The sequence below is a fragment of the Colossoma macropomum genome, unplaced genomic scaffold (genome assembly GCF_904425465.1).
Source record: "Colossoma macropomum unplaced genomic scaffold, Colossoma_macropomum, whole genome shotgun sequence".
NCBI lineage: Eukaryota > Metazoa > Chordata > Actinopteri > Characiformes > Serrasalmidae > Colossoma > Colossoma macropomum.
In genome coordinates, this window is record NW_023494796.1 from 19,998,777 (window position 1) to 20,016,653 (window position 17,877).

At 36.6% G+C, this 17,877-nt stretch overlaps 1 long non-coding RNA gene and 1 pseudogene across 1 annotated transcript; one reads left to right on the forward strand and one right to left on the reverse strand.

Moving 5' to 3' along the window:
• The first annotated feature begins 2,444 nt into the window (after window positions 1-2,444).
• Window positions 2,445-9,665, forward strand: LOC118816828 (annotated as a pseudogene).
• Window positions 9,666-16,661: 6,996 nt separating this feature from the next.
• LOC118816619 lies at window positions 16,662-17,226 on the reverse strand. The gene is made up of 3 exons (XR_005007891.1): window positions 17,185-17,226; window positions 16,863-16,938; window positions 16,662-16,738 (listed from the first exon to the last, which is right to left on the reverse strand). It is a non-coding gene; the product is annotated as an uncharacterized LOC118816619 (long non-coding RNA).
• Window positions 17,227-17,877: the final 651 nt, after the last annotated feature.

The following is a 17,877-nucleotide window of genomic DNA, read 5'->3' on the forward strand; positions in this document are numbered from 1 at the left end:
CCTGTTAATGAAGTAATGTTTTTTATTTGAGTGTTATCCCATCTCGTAAGTTACCATTTCAACCACTACCCCTTGTAACTCTTTTCCAAGGGGCATGGTGACACTCCAAAACAAGGGCTAGGACAAAAATAAGAAATGGGATTGGGCCTTAAAGTCCTTGCAATGAGCTACAGGTGTGTGAGTAAGAATGAGTATGAGAGTAGTCCAAGCGGAGTCTCTCCAGCAGAGGGTGGGGGGAATTTAGGTGGATACATTTTTTATAAAATAAATTTCTTTCGTCTCAAAACTAACCAAGCATATGTTCCTTAACATATTCTGTTATCATAAATGCAAAGAGTGTACTTTAATTTATTTTATTGTAAAATGCAGGTTTAGTAATTTACATTTAATGTGACTGTATTTATTGATGAAGATACAAAAATATAGATGTGTTTTATTAATTTCATCAATCATGTACCTCCACATATGGCCCCATTTCCAAAAAAGTTGTGCAAAATGTACGTAAAAACAGAATGCAATGATGTGCAAATCATTTGAACCCTATATTTAATTGAAAATAGTACAAAGACAACATATCAAATATTAAAACTAAGGGATTTTATTGTTTTTGAAAAATATATGCCCATTTTGAATTTGATTTAAAAGTATGGAGATGATTTCAGTATATATTATCTAATTCTTATATTTAAGTTCAGTGTCAGTTTTGCACATGCAGTTAATGGAAGGACAAAATGGCAAAACAATTAATGCTAGTAGTCCATCCTCTGTTAACACTATATAATAAAATACAGTTCCAAGATCAGTGTTGGTGACAAGACATTTCAGAGGCTTTAAGTAAATCATGTTGTTAAGTTAAAGTTCTAATTCAAGACATTTCCACTGAACAAACTCTTCTGTCTTCTACACTAGCACAGTCAACTGTTAGGCCTAACACAATACAGACTCAGGGTTAATTCCAGCACTTAGTAGCTGAAATAAAAGAAAAAGTAGAAATTTACAGTAACAGTACCTCAAGTACAAGTTTAGTGTGTGAAAGTAATGAGCCATAACTAACTGGAGAATGTTATGAAAATGTGGAAAGCTCTCATCTTCAGGGCACTAAAGCAAAAGCAAGCATTCCAGAAATATTCTACTCTCCACCACTCTGCTGTTCTGAAAACTCATAGAGTGACATAATTTAAATATTTGTGGTGTTGTATTTAAATTATGTTATTATCTAACGTTGCATATATGTATATATACATAAATGCAAAAAGGTTTTCAGTTTTTACACTTTTTAGAAGAGCAGCATTTTTTGCATTACTCTTTGTCTTTTTTAAGACAAAATAAGCATAAAAAATAAAAACTTTCATATTTACCAACTTCTCTGTCTTAACAGAGCTGTGCATGGAAACAGTTTTATGCAAAGTTGCATGCAAAACACTCCCACTGAAATTAGTTTTTTGTTGGTCTTCTAAGTGAAAATAAACTAATACATCCTCTACAATAAACATATGTAAATATGGCACTATTTCTTTTCATTTCCCAAGTTTAACATAGTATATTAAAAATAAAATATAAAATGTGCAAAAACAAAACAAAAAAAATAATAAAATGTCCAAGAGAGCCTTACTGGCCTGACTCTTTCTCTCCATACTATTTTCTATTTTATTTAATTTCTATTTTATTTTTCTCTGATGCAATATTTCATAACAGCTACAACACACATTGCTACAACCATTAAGTGTCTTTAGAAAGTAGAAAGTACCTATTTTATCTAATCATGCCTTCATTAATTTAACACAGTCGTGCAGCTGATCGAACTGTATTCACCTCACCTACACAACAACAAACTTCACGTACAAACAATATACAAACACTGTACAACAATCCAAATAGGTACTCTGACAAACTAGTTAGTGGGTGGAGTGGCATATCTTCAAACACTCCTTTGAGAGATAATAGAATAAACATGCATGTTGTCATTTTTGAATTATTTGAGCGTAATTTTCATATGCCCATTCATTTTTTGAACTTGTACCCATAGGATCGTATAAGATCATGGGTCACTGCAAAGTTCTTGGCTGTGCCAAATGAAAAAAAAAAACAAAAAAAAACTGTGCTTAAAACTGGCCTTGGCCAGGCCTCAATACCGGGTCGGGAGGAACAGGAGTTTCACTTCAAAGTCAAAACAGGCTCTGAAGAAGAACAGTGACAATAGGGGTATTTCACACCTACTGCAGTGCAAAAAAACATGGTTTCAGGCATCAGAGTTGCAAAGAGCATGCATGACTTTCCATTACTTCCGTTTTTACTCTCCATCTATTCTCTTAAAGACCTGCCCTCATGCACTGTTGACGTTTTGGGCATAAGGCGCTTCGCCAACTCAACGCAGCCTAACAGCTTCATTCAGCTTCTGAGATCTTTAAAGCGGGATATGAGCGACCCTTCTTGCATGCGTAAAGATGGTGAAGATTCCTACTGCCCGCTGGATTGTTCACGCTCTCCTCTACCTGTCCTGCTGTAAGTCTGCTTTCCTCAGTCATTGATGTACGGTGTGTTTTTGTTTGACTCATTCTGTAGTTAATGTATGTAAAAAAGCAGGAGAGATGTAAAAATAAACAAACTCTCATCACCTGGTTTAGTCCTCCTCATAAAAGCCTCCCTGTTGAACTTGCTTTATTTAGTATAACATACACAAGATAGGTCACCAAAATAAATTTGATCTGAATCTTGCACCTCAGAGATAAGGGGGGAGCGTAATTTTGGCGGTAAATGCTCCCGACTGTGTAAATTGTGCATTTCAACCAAATGAATCTTAAAAATGACTGCCATTTTAAAGCACAATAGCAAACTTCTGTTTATGCAGTACAGTGTACGCGTGTTAGTTTCAGTAAGCACTCTAGATTTGAGTCTAGCTAGATACTCAGTTACTCAGCTATTTGGACACATGTAAGTGAACTGTTCAATATGACCTCTCTAAAGTCTTATTAAAAGGGAACTGAAAGTCAGGCTACCCACAAGATACGAGTAAGAAAGTAAAATAGCAGCATCACATTGTCAGAAGTGTCAGAACTTACAGCCAGTATGTTGTTGTTCCAGACTTGAGCATTAAATATTTTAAGACCCCAATTTTGTTCCAGTGATGAAAAAATATAAGAATGCTGTTTTCTGCCTGTAATGCACTCAAAACAAGACTCCAATATAATGTTTATTGTTTTTTTTTTAATGTCCATTGCAGTGGGTGGTCGGTCTTAACAGTTGTAAAGCGAAGCTACAATATCTGAATTGGCTTTTTGTTTGTTTGTTTTTCCTTTTTGAAACATAAACCTGGACCATAAACCAAAAGTTCTATGCATGATGTCCAAGTTTTGTTTATGTGATCATCTTTCATCAAGAAAAAAAATACAAGTTTAACAGTTAAGCAAGAAAAATAAGTATTTGATAAAGCATGCTTACATTATTCTCAGATAAACTCAGCACAGGAGTTAAAGGAGTACGATGCCCCTGGATGTGTTTTTCTTTGTCAGGTTAGCATAAGGATCATCTTCACAAAATAAGACAGACGTCAATAAGAAATATGCCCTGGTCCTTCCTCATCATGTACTGTCTCAAAAACACCTTCTTACCTTATAAGTGGTACCTCCTCACCCCTGACATCTCCTGGAATCAATCACAAAAGTAGCTCTATCTCTATATATTTATTTTTTTTTATTTTTTTGGAGAACAGACTTTACTATACAGTAATAAACATACTAGAACAGATAGTTACATTCACCTACTCTTCAGGTTCTTGCACTGTCTACATCTTCATTCTCATCATCACTAGCCAAGCTTTCAATTTCATGTTTCCACTAGGGGTGCGGGAAAAAATCGATTCTTAGATGCATCGCGATGCGGACATGAACGATTCTGAATCGATTCACAAATGTCAAAAATTGATTTTCTAAATATTTAATTTATAACGTAATGTTGACGGAACGCAAAAGGCCGAACTTGGAAGTGCAGAAGTGCAGCGCCCGGATAGTCTGTGGCAGCACATAACAAAAACACCACTGGATGAGTGAGAAATCCGACCAGCTCCCTCTGCATTAAAAACCAGGTTAGGTCAGGAGTCACAACCCAGATGTTAACATTTTGTCCTTTCAACAAAAATCAAACCACCTTCGGAGCCCCAACATTTAATGTCCACTATGTCTCAGTATGTGATAATGTCCTAGTATAGACTAAACAATATAAAGGAAAACGCAGATTTACTCCGCTCTGCTTTAAGCTTCACCTACAGCCGCTTTCCTCCCATCTCCACCAGAAAACTTTTCTTCAGAAGTCGATCAGTTAAATGTCTCTCAACGTTCGACTGTTTTACGAGGCTGAAGTCGCTTCTTATTCTCCAGCTTCTTGTTCGAATTTACCCGTTCCACCTTAAATTCTAACTGAGGCGCCGAGTGTAAATGCGGCACCATTTAAGGTGGAAGCGACTTCATCTTCGCCACTTTTTAGTGTGACAGTCTCTCGTTGCAGATTTAACGGATGAGGAAACTGCGCTGCTTATAAATGCGAATAACGCATCGCTGCTATGTGACCTGCAGTCTGCACAGCGGTTCTCAGTCATTGCGAAACAGGGCTTTCGCGCTATGTTTCACATGTCCCGTCTCAAAGATACTTTACTGACACAGCGATCCCCCCCGTCTCTACAACGAGACCAAAAGTTATATTATTTTTACTTACTTGCTTTCTGTAGAGTGATTAGCTGAGCCTCACCACAAGGATTTCAGTGCATAAATGTCCTGACATGTTGTGCAAATGACAAATAAACTTGAAACTTTAACTCGAAACTTGAGCTCACAGTGAGAAAATATAAATGCTATATAGAAAAAAAAGATGCACTGAGATACATCAATAATTGTTTTATAATCGCATCGCAGCCATCTGAATCGTATTCGAATCGAATCGTGAGGTGCCTAGAGATTCCCACCCCTAGTTTCCACTGTCACTTAACTGAAGCAACTGAAGTGCTGTTACTCTTAGAATAAATATTTTATATCTTACTATACACTGCATTTAATCCAGTATTTGTCTGTGTAAACTGTGGTTACAAAGTAAAACTTTAGCAGCAGCACTAAAAAACTAGGCTGAACAATAGATCCACTCTCCGGGGTAATGGACAATAAGATTTCAAAAAATCCTGTGTTTAACTTTGTTATTTTTATAATTGATACTTAACATTTTATTCCACAATCCATCCCTAAACAGCAAAATAAACTCATAACACGATGCAAAAGTGTTCTAAATCAACTTTAGTTAAAATGAGCCCTTACTCTGCATCCTTGGCTGGCTGGAGAGCTGCCATGCCTTACTTCAGTGTGCTGATTTCTTTTTCCATGATTGGCTGGTAAATGCCTATTCTGACAGACATGTGCAATAAAACACAAAAAAGAAGAAAGCACATGATGTCTATTGCAATGGACGCAGGGTCTGAAAAGGTCTGTGTTTAAATTGTTCTTGTAATACAGTTATGACTGATAGGCATAAACTAAACTATTACCGTTGAGATTCTGTGTTTGGTTGTTTTGTCCTGTTCTGGCGTTTACTGTGAAGAAAAATTAAAACATTGACCATTACTCACACAGCAACAGCCAAAATCACAAGAATAATCTGTCTCCGTATGTCTGCGTGACGCGCATGCATGCGAAAGGGAGTCGGAACTCAGCACACCCCTTGCACTACCATTTAGGGAGTTTGTTTATTGAAATATCTCCTGAGGCCAGTATTACATACGATTGGTTTTGTCAGGCTACCAATCAGAACACGGAGGTGGTGGTTTAAGGTGATCAGAGGCCCCTAGGCTACACTTTGAATGGACCCCCCAACCCTCCTACACAGCCCCCTCCCATCATCATATCTATCCACTGCCAGAAAAAGAACATACAAGTAATACTACCAGCTGAGCGGAAAAAGACAATGATGAAAGTCACGCGTACGAGTGCACACACTCACACACTAAAGCAGGGGTGTCCAGTCTTATCCAGAGAGGGCCGATGTGGCTGCAGGTTTTCACTCCAACAAAGCAGGAGGTCACCTGATGAAATGTTTGAAGACTAAGACCGACTGATGAAACAAGTAGAATCAGGTGAGCTCCAGCTTGTTTAGAGCGAAAACCTGCAGCCACACCGGCCCTTTGCGGATAAGATAGCACAGCCCTGCACTAATGCTTGGAAAGTAACCAAGTGCAGTAATGCAGCTGCTAAATCAGTACACAGCAAATCTGCGAACTGATTAAACAAGAAGTTTTGAGACCCTCCTTAGAACACAAGATAAAGGCACAGCTGAGTTGAGATCCAGCTCCGTGGGTGAGAACATTACTCAAGAATATCACAAACAGTCAAACTGCAACCAATTATGACAGATACACAAAATCTCTTAATACACAGGGAAAAACGCCCACCTTTAGCATCACCGGCAAAGTCATAAGCAGTCAAAGAGCAAAACGAAACACTGCCCACATCTGTTCATCCATTGTAGTCTACTATGCCGGGGGGAGCTGCTGTCGCTGTCAGCCTCTTCTGCATCGTCTGTTAGGTTAGCTCTGCTGCAGTTGGGGTTTTGGAGGCCGTGGCAGCTGCTGGTGGCTTTCAGATGGCTCTGCTTCTGTGTTCTTCGACTGATTCAGTGGCAGGCTATGGCTTTTCATGATCGTACATAGTCTAGTTTACGTCAAGCCTACAGCTAGCTGCGGCTAACCCTCTTAGCAGTTAGCCAAAATTCATTTAATACACCTTTCCAACACACTTGCGAGTGACGTAGAATCCTTCAAAAATTAAAACTGACCTACAGACCTTTCCAAACTAACCAATCCTTTAATCTTTTACACTGGGGGCCCCGTTTAGTCACTTTTGCTTTTTTTTATGTATTAATACTTGATTATTACCTATACTGTACACAGCAGATGCTAATTCTGATTATGGGACTGTACAGAGCAGTCAGACACTGATATAAATACATTGTTTTAAATGAAAAACATTTTCTGTTTATATTGTTTCAGGTGTGCTGTTCACAGGTGGAGTAGAGACTGTCAGAGGGCAGGAGCTGGAGGGAAACACTGTAACCATCCATTCTGGAATAACTGGAGTTCAGAGTGATGCTCAGATAATGTGGTTTTATGGACCTGAGAAAATAAAGATAGTGAACAGTCAGATCATTAGAGGAGAGATTATTACAGAGAGAGATTCAGAGACAGACTGCAGCTGAACAGACACAGTGGATCTTTAACCATCACAAACATCAGCAGAGACGATTCTGGACTTTATAAATTACAGATAATCACTGAAAGTAATTCTAACTGGATTTACAAGATGGATGTGTATGGTGAGCAAATAAAAGATTATTTGTATTTTTTCATTTAAAGTTACCTTATGTCCTATAAGTTCAGGTAGGAGACGCATATAAGACGTAAACAGAACTAGATTCAGACTGTAGCCCAGCAGCATCTGTCTTATTTACAGAACCTAGTTTGTTGTCTTTTAATGGTTATCTGAATTATGTGTCTTTTGTATTTAACTGGAATAAAACACATTTGGCTTGTCTTTTGGTATTTTACAGCTCCAGCTCCAACACCAACCTTAAGTCTGAAAGAAAACCACACAATGCTTCCAAGAGAGCCGTGTGTCCTTGTGTGCTCTGTGGAGAATGGAAAGGATGTGAGTTTGTCCTGGTATGAAGAGAAAGAGAGAATCTCCAGCATCAGTAGTTCAGATTGCAGTGAACGTCTTTATCTTCCTCTGAATGTAACCAACCCAAACTATTCTACTTACACCTGTGTAGCTGCTAATCCAGTTAGCAATCAAACAACCCAGCTCAACATTACAGAACTCTGTTATATAAACATAGGTAGGTTAAAATCATTATGACTCTTGTGTATTGTTCATTTGTATTGGATTGGCCAAAATTCTAAACACATTTGGTCACAGAAAGAAGCAGCCAAACAAACTATATATCAGAGTGCTCAAGTTTCTTTGACGTTGTAATTATTTTACAGATTTAAAATCTAAGGTGCCGATTACTGTCCTAGCACCTGTAGGACTGACTGCTGTTGCTGCATTTGCTGTTACATGTTACTGGATTAAGAAGACAAGGCTGAGGCAAGGAATCTTTTGTTATTTTAGTTTATATTTAGTTTTTCTACCATAGCAATTTGTTTTTATGTGTCTAATTGCTAAAAATGCTGAGCTGAATTATTCTACAATGAAAACAGAATTCAAAGGGAGTTCAGGAGGGAATTTTTTAGGTCTACAAATTGTGTAGTTAATCTTTATATTGCTGTTATTGAGCTGCTAGTGCATACACTCTGTCAATATAGAAACATCAATATTCCATTGTTTCCTTTGCAAAATATAAACACTAGCATCCTTACCCTGAACAAACATATGCAGTTCTTTTTGAAATCATGTTAATTGTAAGATTGTATGTGAACTCAGAGCATTAGCATGTACAGATAAATGTTATTATTTGATCTTAAAAGTAATGTTTTACTGCATGGTCATCAGTGCTTGGTTTAGCTTAAATGTCTTACTTCTGCTGAGAGCATGCAATGCTGCATTTCAATTAAACAGGCATAAAGGAAGCTAAATCTTTTCAAAACTTTCCAAATACAGAGTTATTTCATAAGCAGTGATGTGACCCTCACTGACTACAAGAGGAAAAACAACAGAGTAGATGTCAGTGATGTATCCAAGTATATTAAATATTAAGAATAAAAAAATTAGTTTTAATACAATGTAGTGTAGATGTAAGGCTATGTCTCTTCGTGCAGGATGGATTCTTTAAAACCATCACTGAATAGCTTTAACTTATGCCTTGTATACCCTTTGTACAACAGAGGGACAAGATGGACGATCTATCTGTCTGTCTGTCTGTCTATTCATTTATCTATCGTTGTGAGGTGGTGAGTTATTACAGTTGCAACAAACAATACAGAAGCTCTAAATAAGCAGGCTGTGATAGCATGTAACTATCATATATGATCTCCTACTGTCAGACTTAATAAACTAACGAGCTGTTATAATCAACACTTATTAAAAAAGAACCACTGAATGATCTGACTCACATGTAACTGTATGACAGCCAGTCCTCTAGCTGCCTCTGAATTCTCTGGATTCTCTGTTCAATTGAAATGCCGCCTTGTGGTTGTCAGCTTCACTAAAGATGTCAAATATCTCCATCTGACATGAACATAAACCATGCTGCAAAACAGGACCAAACAGTGTTAATACACTAAAATACCCAATGATTGTCTGTTTTAATTTGCTTGTCATGAGAAATGGTGAGTGTGGCAGCCCACTCTCCCAGCTGCTCTCATATGCATTTACTCAGAGATAAACTATTGATGCCTCAGTAGTAAATGGGACTGTAAACCTAATCCATTGTATTTTCTCATTATGACTGCTTCATTCACCTCTCCTATTGCTTTCCATCATTTAACTTTATTATAGCTTAATCATCTTATACCTTTAATTACATCATGTAATGTAATGCATGAACTCACATAAACAGTAGCAGCAGGCAAACACAGAATGCTCACAATCACAGTAATGTAAATATGGTGTACGTGTTCTGTTGCTCTCTCTGATCCTACTAATGTTCCCCTGCTTATCTTTGCAGGTTCGTCTGCAGCTGAAATATATAAGTGAATACCATATACTGCAGTATCTCAACAAAATGATACTCAGCCATGTGAGCCAAGTGAAATTGTGTAGACATGAAAGGAAAGTGGACATCATCAGCGTTACTTTATATGTTATGGGAGTCCAGATCTGGAAAATGTTATGTGTTAAAAGACTTTCACCAAAAGAAAATTGAAAAAACTTGATAAGTAGTTGACTGTACCTATATTTAGCGTGGCAGGAGTGTAGTATGATGAAGAATAAACATTTGCTGAGTGGCTTCTTAAAATCGCACACACATAAAAAAGTGAAACACATGACAGTCAGCCTTGGGCTCCCATACCTTGTTTGTTTGTTTCTTTCTTTCTTTTTAAGGAAAAAAAACTAAGTATACTCAGTGGGGGGGGAACACCATTACACGAAAGTAACAACACTCATCCTGAGGATGGCTTTACGCTACTCTACTTACCTCTGACTCTACAGTTACTAAAAAAGTATCTGAACACTGGAACTATCAAAGCAGCTACATTTACATCTGTAGGCATGTCACTGTCTAAACACACTAGATTAGAAGCAGTTACAACCCTCTGTATGTTTTGTCAGCTTGGAACAAGGGAGCAGTTAGGGTTTTCTTCCATGTTTTTGGCTGGGTAAGGTAGCTGTTTGTGAGTCTAGAATACTGTGTTCTGTTTATTTGTTTTCTTTGGTACTGTCTATTGTCTCCCTCTTAGGTAGACTGCCCAGCCAACCAGTTCAACTCTGCTATATTATATTAAATTGCTCTTTATTTACAGCTTAACTTGTTTGTATGTGTGACTTATTCTGCTTTATAATAAACTTTAGCTCCTCCATGCTCTTGTTAACATTCCTTGCTCCTCTTAAACCTGAGCCTACAGCTGGGACGTAACAACTGGTAAACTTTAATGAAGTTCTTCAGGCTACTTCATAAAATGTTGAACAAAATGATATTCCTGTCAGAGAAAACCACTTTTAGCACAACATCAGACTGAAATTGCAGGGAGACTCTTAGTGCAGAGCAGAATTCCAACCAGACACAGCACAGAGCTGGAAACGTCAAAGTCTGGGCTGATTTTCTTACAGTGTTTTCGGTGAATTTGTGTTGACTGATATGATCATGAACTCAGACGTGTGCAAAGATATTGTGAATGTAACTGACAGTCTTGAGATGGTCTGTTTAACATATAAAATAAAAGCCACTTAGTTTGACGTTTTGTTTCCTAACATAATGAACTTAATGCCTTTTTAAGTATTGTACAAATGTCTAAATGCTTTTTTGGCTGGGCGGTAAACAAGGAGTTTTTACACCTTTAAAGCTCTAATGGTCCATTCGTCTGACCACAATTTCCCATGGGCACTCTCACAACTTACACACTAGTTTCATAATAGTTTCGAGAGTGCTCTTGGGGAACTGAAATGTGGTCAGACAAGCAGACCATTAGAACGTTAAAGATTAAAAGTCACCTCTTGACCTCTGTGAGGGAACTGAGTACACTAATATATATTCTAGTAAACATACACATACTCTAGAAAGCTAGAAAGCCACAGTACACATATCTTTTAGAGATAATAATGTTTCAGTTGTCTGGTTCCTATCTCCACTCTTGTGAACAGACAGACAGATTCTGACAGTAAGCTTCTCTAGAATGGAGCACTTCTCAACAAACCACTCTGAATGGCTTAGTTTACATTTTAACAATATAATTCTGGACAAATTAAAAAAATGGATGGAAGTGCCTTTTAACCAATCTTTCACTGCCTCCAGTCCAAATTTCTTGGTCTTTTTTTTTAATTGTTTGGTAGAGTTTAAAAGTGAGCAATGCCCCTATAGATTGTTTGAAGAATGTATGCTTAGAATGCTAGGTGTTTATTTTGATAGACTGTTTAAATCAAATTAATGTTTTTATTTAGTTATGTAATAATTTAATTCATATTCAATATACATTCTGTATTGACTAAATGAAGTGAGGTAGGTTTTACTTTCTCTCAAACTTCACACACAACAATATAACTCTTCACCAAATTCAAATCATAATCATATTTCAATGCTAACTGGCTAAATGCACTGGTGACAGTTAAGAGAAAGAAAATACTAATAACTGTTTTACACAGTATTTGATTTCAGTCAAAAAAAAAAACTAAATCTGAAGAATCTGATGGCTAACACCAAGATAAGTCCAAGTACAAACCACTTCTGAGTCAAAGACAACGACAGAAAAAATGTCTGATCTCAAACCAGACTTGAATACAACAGCACTACACTGATTACATGTGATCTTGTAGTGTTTAACAGGACCAGTAACAGTAGCTAACAGTAACACCAGTAATAGCAATTGTCTTTTTTTTTATACCATCCTCCATGTAAGGAGGCAGTTTAGAGTGCTTTACAAGGTAAGACTGACATGAAGGAATATTCATAAAGCAAAAAGGGTGTGTTAAAAAGGTACAAGAAACATAAGAAAAATTGACTTATAATAAAAAAATTAAGAAAGTCAGTAGAAATGGGAATAAATTGTTAGGTTTTATCATGTGAAGATTAGCAGGTACTTAGTAATTGTGAAAGTCTAGACAAGGCCAAACTGGACCAAAGGCTGTAGAGTTACACGCCTATAGTTTGTTTGGACTGAAAACTACACTCTGCTACAGAAAGAGGTTTCTTACCCTTGCATCCATATGGCAATAAGAGGAAGTGGTTTTGGAGTATTTCACACGTCGGTGGAGCTTTGAGTAACTCAAACCACCTGAACAACAAAAATAAAAGGGTTGTAATTTGAATAGCAAACTAGAAATAGTGCAGTCTTAAATGTCTTCTAATTTGGAGATAGATGGAGAGAGAGAGAGAGAGAAAGTGTGAGAGTGTGTGTGTGTGTGTGTGTGTGTGTGAGAGAGAGAGAGAGAGAGAGAGAGAGAGATGGTTTAACATTTGAAAAATGATTATTTTCAGCTCTAGATAATAAGAACAGTTCACTGAACTCTACATTTCATAATATATCTCTGCCTGATGCTAAATGTATGTAAATAGCTGCTCATCAGACTCTTATCAATCTTGAAAGCTCTTGCTTTCATGCAACAGCTTTGCAAAGTAAAGAGAAAAGCAAACCATGTGAGCCACAGTTCTAAATGCATCTTAAAATTCATAATATTGGCAACATTTAGTGCTATAAGATGTAGTAAAATATATAATGACATATTTACTAATAATATTAAGAGCAGTACTATAATCAATACTATAAGTGAAAGCACCTGGCACAACTGTAAGTCCTGATCAGAACCAGATGGATATCTGTAGGAAGAGAGAACATGTGGTAAAGGTTTAAAATCCTAACTTCAACAACAGAAACAAATACAGGCATATTTCTGTTGACTAACTAAACTTGTACAAGCATTCAACCCTCTCAAATCCAGTAAAGATGTTGCTTGCATACCTGAAAAATACAGACTTACTTTTTTGTTCCTGTCCTTTTCTGGGCTTAGATGGTCAGTGAGGAACAGGGTGGACAAAATACACAACTTCTTAATTGTTGTGTAAGACAAGTGTTACAGTCTTGAGTAAAAGCAGAAATACTTTTGGTTAAATATTACTTGTACAAAAGGTATTCAGTCAACATTTGTGTTTGAGTACTTGCTTTTAAATGATATAACTATCAGAAGTAAAAGTTATTATAAAAAATGTTAATTTTGATGAATACTTTCTGTTCAGAAGACTTGAAAAATTAACTTCGAAAGTATTCATCAAAATAATATAAATGCAACTGTTAATGTCCATGAACTTATTAAACACAATTCATTATACATAAAACACTAAATTCCTTTATTCCATGCTATTCCATCTTCAACATCTTCAACTGCAATGACTTTTCCATATATAAATATATATATATATATATATATATATATATATATATATATATATATATAACCAACAATTATTTCAGCGCAGTACGATATCTGATTAACACTGACATTAAAACTGACATTATATTTTTGTAGGTAAAATTAGAAATAGAGTACTTTTACTTAAACTCAAGTCATATTTTATAAAGAGAATTTCTACTTTTACTCAAGTTCAGTAGTTTTGTACTTTGTTCACTCCTGGTGAAAAGGCTCCTGTAGCTGCAATGTGATGGGTGGGAGGGGAACTTTAGTTGTATAAGATGGGGATCCACCATGGAAGCAGATATATTAGTCATTGTTCTGCCTCTAGGCTTTCGAGTGTTGCCTGTAAGTGAGCATTGCCTGTAAGTCATTTCTTACTGTTTACAAGTTTATCTTGCAATATCCAAGAGTATTTATGATTGATGAGACTGTCTTTGCTTGTATTAGCTTAATGAAGCTGGCTGTAGGTTAGGCTGTTAGGCTAGCATAATGTACATGCGTTAGCACTCTATCTTTTATATAGTCATGCTTAGCTAACATGTTCAAACCTCCATCATTTGTATGTTAGTAATTCGAAATATGTTTTATCATTTTGAGTTTACTCCTTTGTTGTACCAACATGCTCTTCAAGAGTCTACACTAAAATTGGAGCTAGAATGCTAAGTCCTGACTCTCGTGTTGTTATTCTGGGAGTTTGGCTGGCTGTCTAATTTTGGTTAAGCCAAACCATTAGGAGGACAGTACAGTCATGAAAACTCTAGAGAAGTGAAAAAGGGAGAAATGAAAGGGAGAAATCTGCTGTCACAATCTAGTTCTGACTGGTGAGGATGCTCACCAGAACATCTCACAAGAACAAGAGCAACTCCAAACTAATCCAAATATCTGTTTAATACATAAACATCTCAGCATGCATATTTGCATTTCTGCTGCAGTTATGCATATATGCTTTAGTTTATACTTAAACCTTTGTATGACCCCAAATCACTGTTCACTTACTGACTGGGAGTTTAAGAAAAACATCTCACATGATGAACCAGGTCAAGTGTTTTGGTAGATGAACATAAAGACAAACATTTAAGTGTGTAACATTTCAGTATTTGATTATGTAAACAATTGTTGGGAGAAAAAATTCTAATTTTTTCTCAGTCATGCTGTGGTAAATTACCCAACACACTGAATTCAACATATTGGGGAAAAACTCTAAAACAAAAATTGTGGCCCATGCAAATGTAATAGCACATTTCATAGTTTAAACACAGCAAATCATTCAGAAATTGTGCACTACAATTAGCAGAAAATGCCAAATTTGTTCTCCTTAGAGGACACATTAACTTATTTTCACTTAGAAAATCAACAGGTTCTTTGTAACAATATGAAAAAAAAATAATCTTTCAGTTTTTCCATTTTTTGGTATAACATTATTACTGTTGCAATTGTCTTATTTTTATGCTAAAATAAAACAACAAACATGATTTTTATCTGCTTCTTTGAGCTAACAGAACTGCATATGGAGACATGGCTGGATACTAAGTGATGATCCCATGACATTTACATGGAGGACAAGGATTCCCTTTAGTACATCTGAATTTACATCCATCAGATATCATACAGCAAGACAAACTCTGAACATTATAAAAGCTACAAATAGATTTCATAAATTTAACAAATATCTTAAAATGTCTTAGTTTTCACTATTTTGAGATGATGCCTAGACATCTAAGACTACAAAACCACTTCTAGAAGATGACGACGGACTAGATGTCTCCAAAATTACACTGTGAGCTCACAGTGGCTAAAAGATTTGACTTCTGAATGACCAAAGCAATTTTTTTCAATGACAGAATCCTGTTTCAATTCATTGTTCTTGTGCTTCTTCTATGGCTTTAAACCGGCGAACTCCAAAAGGTTTCTGTTGTTTTCAGTAGTCAATTCAAGTATTTTATATCTTATTCCTGCATTGTTTGTGCACTGATCCATAAATAAAAAACATCTATAATTGGCCTATTCTTGTGTTTGAACCCATTCATGCCCACTTACTCAGAGGAAGTTCAAAAGTGTGTGGAAAAAACCCAAACTCAATGGCTTCCTCGAGAAAGACTGAGTGATACATACAGGGACAGAAAACATCACAGAGTGTTCCATTAATTAAACAGATTTATCATGAAAGGCTCAAGAAAGAGACCCAGGCCTCAAGTATGGAATCACTTTCATTTAGCCAGACAAAATAAAGTGAGATGTGATATGTGACACTATCTCAAACAACACCTTTTCAATGCTTTTTGACATCATTATAATTATTTCCATTACTACAAATATTACAATACGACTCCTCATTACTTGGGAAGTTTATAATGTACACATGATAAGAAGACAAATAAAGTTATTTTTAATACAATTTTCTTTCTAAATTCAAAAATCATGTCAGTGGTATTTTTATTTAATGTTCAAATGATCAAATTAACACATTTGTGTTGTAATAAAGGTTTATTTGTGCGAATAAGCTTCAATGAAAATATGAAAATATGTCATTGTAGGAAATTGAACTGACAGTAGATGTCAGCATGGAGTCAGGTGTCTAACGCTTCAAAACACTCAACCAGTTTCTGATAGAATTGGTTCAACTATGTTGATGTTTCGAAAATCTTCATAACGGCCATCACTAATTTGTGCTAAATTCTGCATATGTGAATTAGAGCTTGTTTTATCAATTTTCTAACCATCTAAATCAGGGGTGTCCGATCTTATCTATAAATGGCCGATGTGACTGCAGGTTTTCACTCCAAACAAGCGGAAGCTCACCTGATTCCACTTAAGATAATATAATTCTTTATTAGTCCCACAATGGGAAAATTCTCTTGTTTAATCAGTCGGTCTTAGTCTTCATTTCATCACCACATTTCATCAGGTGACCAGCAGTCACAGCGGCCCTCTGCGGATAAGACTGGACACCCTTGATCTAAATGAAAGGAACCTTTTTTTGTACACCAGAACCAAACCTATGTCCTCTAACTAGCTCATATCAACTACATGTAGGAAAAATGGTAAAATGGTCAAAAAAGATGGAGGTAAGTGTTTTGTTCCAAGAGTGAAACCAGATACAATGCATACATACAGGAGCGTGAGTAGACTGCACCACCAGCAGGCGCAGAGCCCATTGCCCATTTCACGTGGTCACAGCCCGTCCTCTTTATTCCAGAGTGATTCCACTATAGATTGTAAAAACGGTAATGTAAAAAAGAATGAACCTCATGTACCCACATAATACCTTTATATGTAATATACATATTAAATTATTCCTTAGTGTCTCCCTGAGTTTCTGCCAGCTCTCACCTTCTCTGTTGCTTGTATGGTCAGTTCCTGTCCTCTCTCAGCTGCTTTTGTGTTAAGCTCCTCTCCATTCTATCCTCTGTTACAGCAACATTTAATTCATTACTTTACAATAAAAGTACCATTTGCCAAAAATGAACTGAAATGTATAATTACAGCCTGGTCACACATAAATATATCTGTATGAACTGCTACCTGGAATCTCATAAAAGCTCAAATGACCAAATATTTTTCTGTCCTGATTTAGTTCTTCAAAACCTACAGTACAGTGGAGATGACCAGGGATCCTATAGTGTGCCAACAAGAGGTTATTCCCTATACTCACCTTTCTGTGCTGCTGGCGCTCACTGTGCCTTGAACAGTCCAACGTCTGCAAATGCATGAGTACAGTAGTAGAATGATGCTTAGCTAGTCTGGCTTTACTGTTGCCAAAATGAGATGAAGCTGAAAAGCTCCCAGTTCAAATTTTTCTGTTCCACCTTAAATGGTGCAACAGTTTCATTCAGACTCCCGCATTCTGCTGCACCGTTTAAGGTGGAACGGAAAATTTGACTAAGGAGCCGAAATTAGCCTCGACAAAAAAGTTTGCTAGCAAGCTAACATAACCTAGCTAACCTAAGTAACTAGTATAAGCACCATTATGGTCAACAGTTACTGAGCTCGTGTTACGTTAGTGTGTAGCAACGTTATGGGTGAAATGCCCGGAACCCACCGACGGTTTCATACACTTTCATTATGTTTACAATGTGGTTTTTGTAGCTAGCTTATGATTAACATCCCTTACTGGTACTATTAGACTGGGATTTTAAGGGGTGACGTTAATTTCGTTTGGGCTTTTTGAGTGTAAACGTTAACTAGCATAACATTGAACCTAATCAGGTAAGCTAAAAAATGAGCGCGTCTACTGTTAGTGCTGCTAACCAGACATGACTAGCTAACGCTATCTGACGTTAACGTTACAGCACAGTCTCAAATCAATGTTCGTCTGTATCTTTAACTTGTCTGAGATATTGTTGAA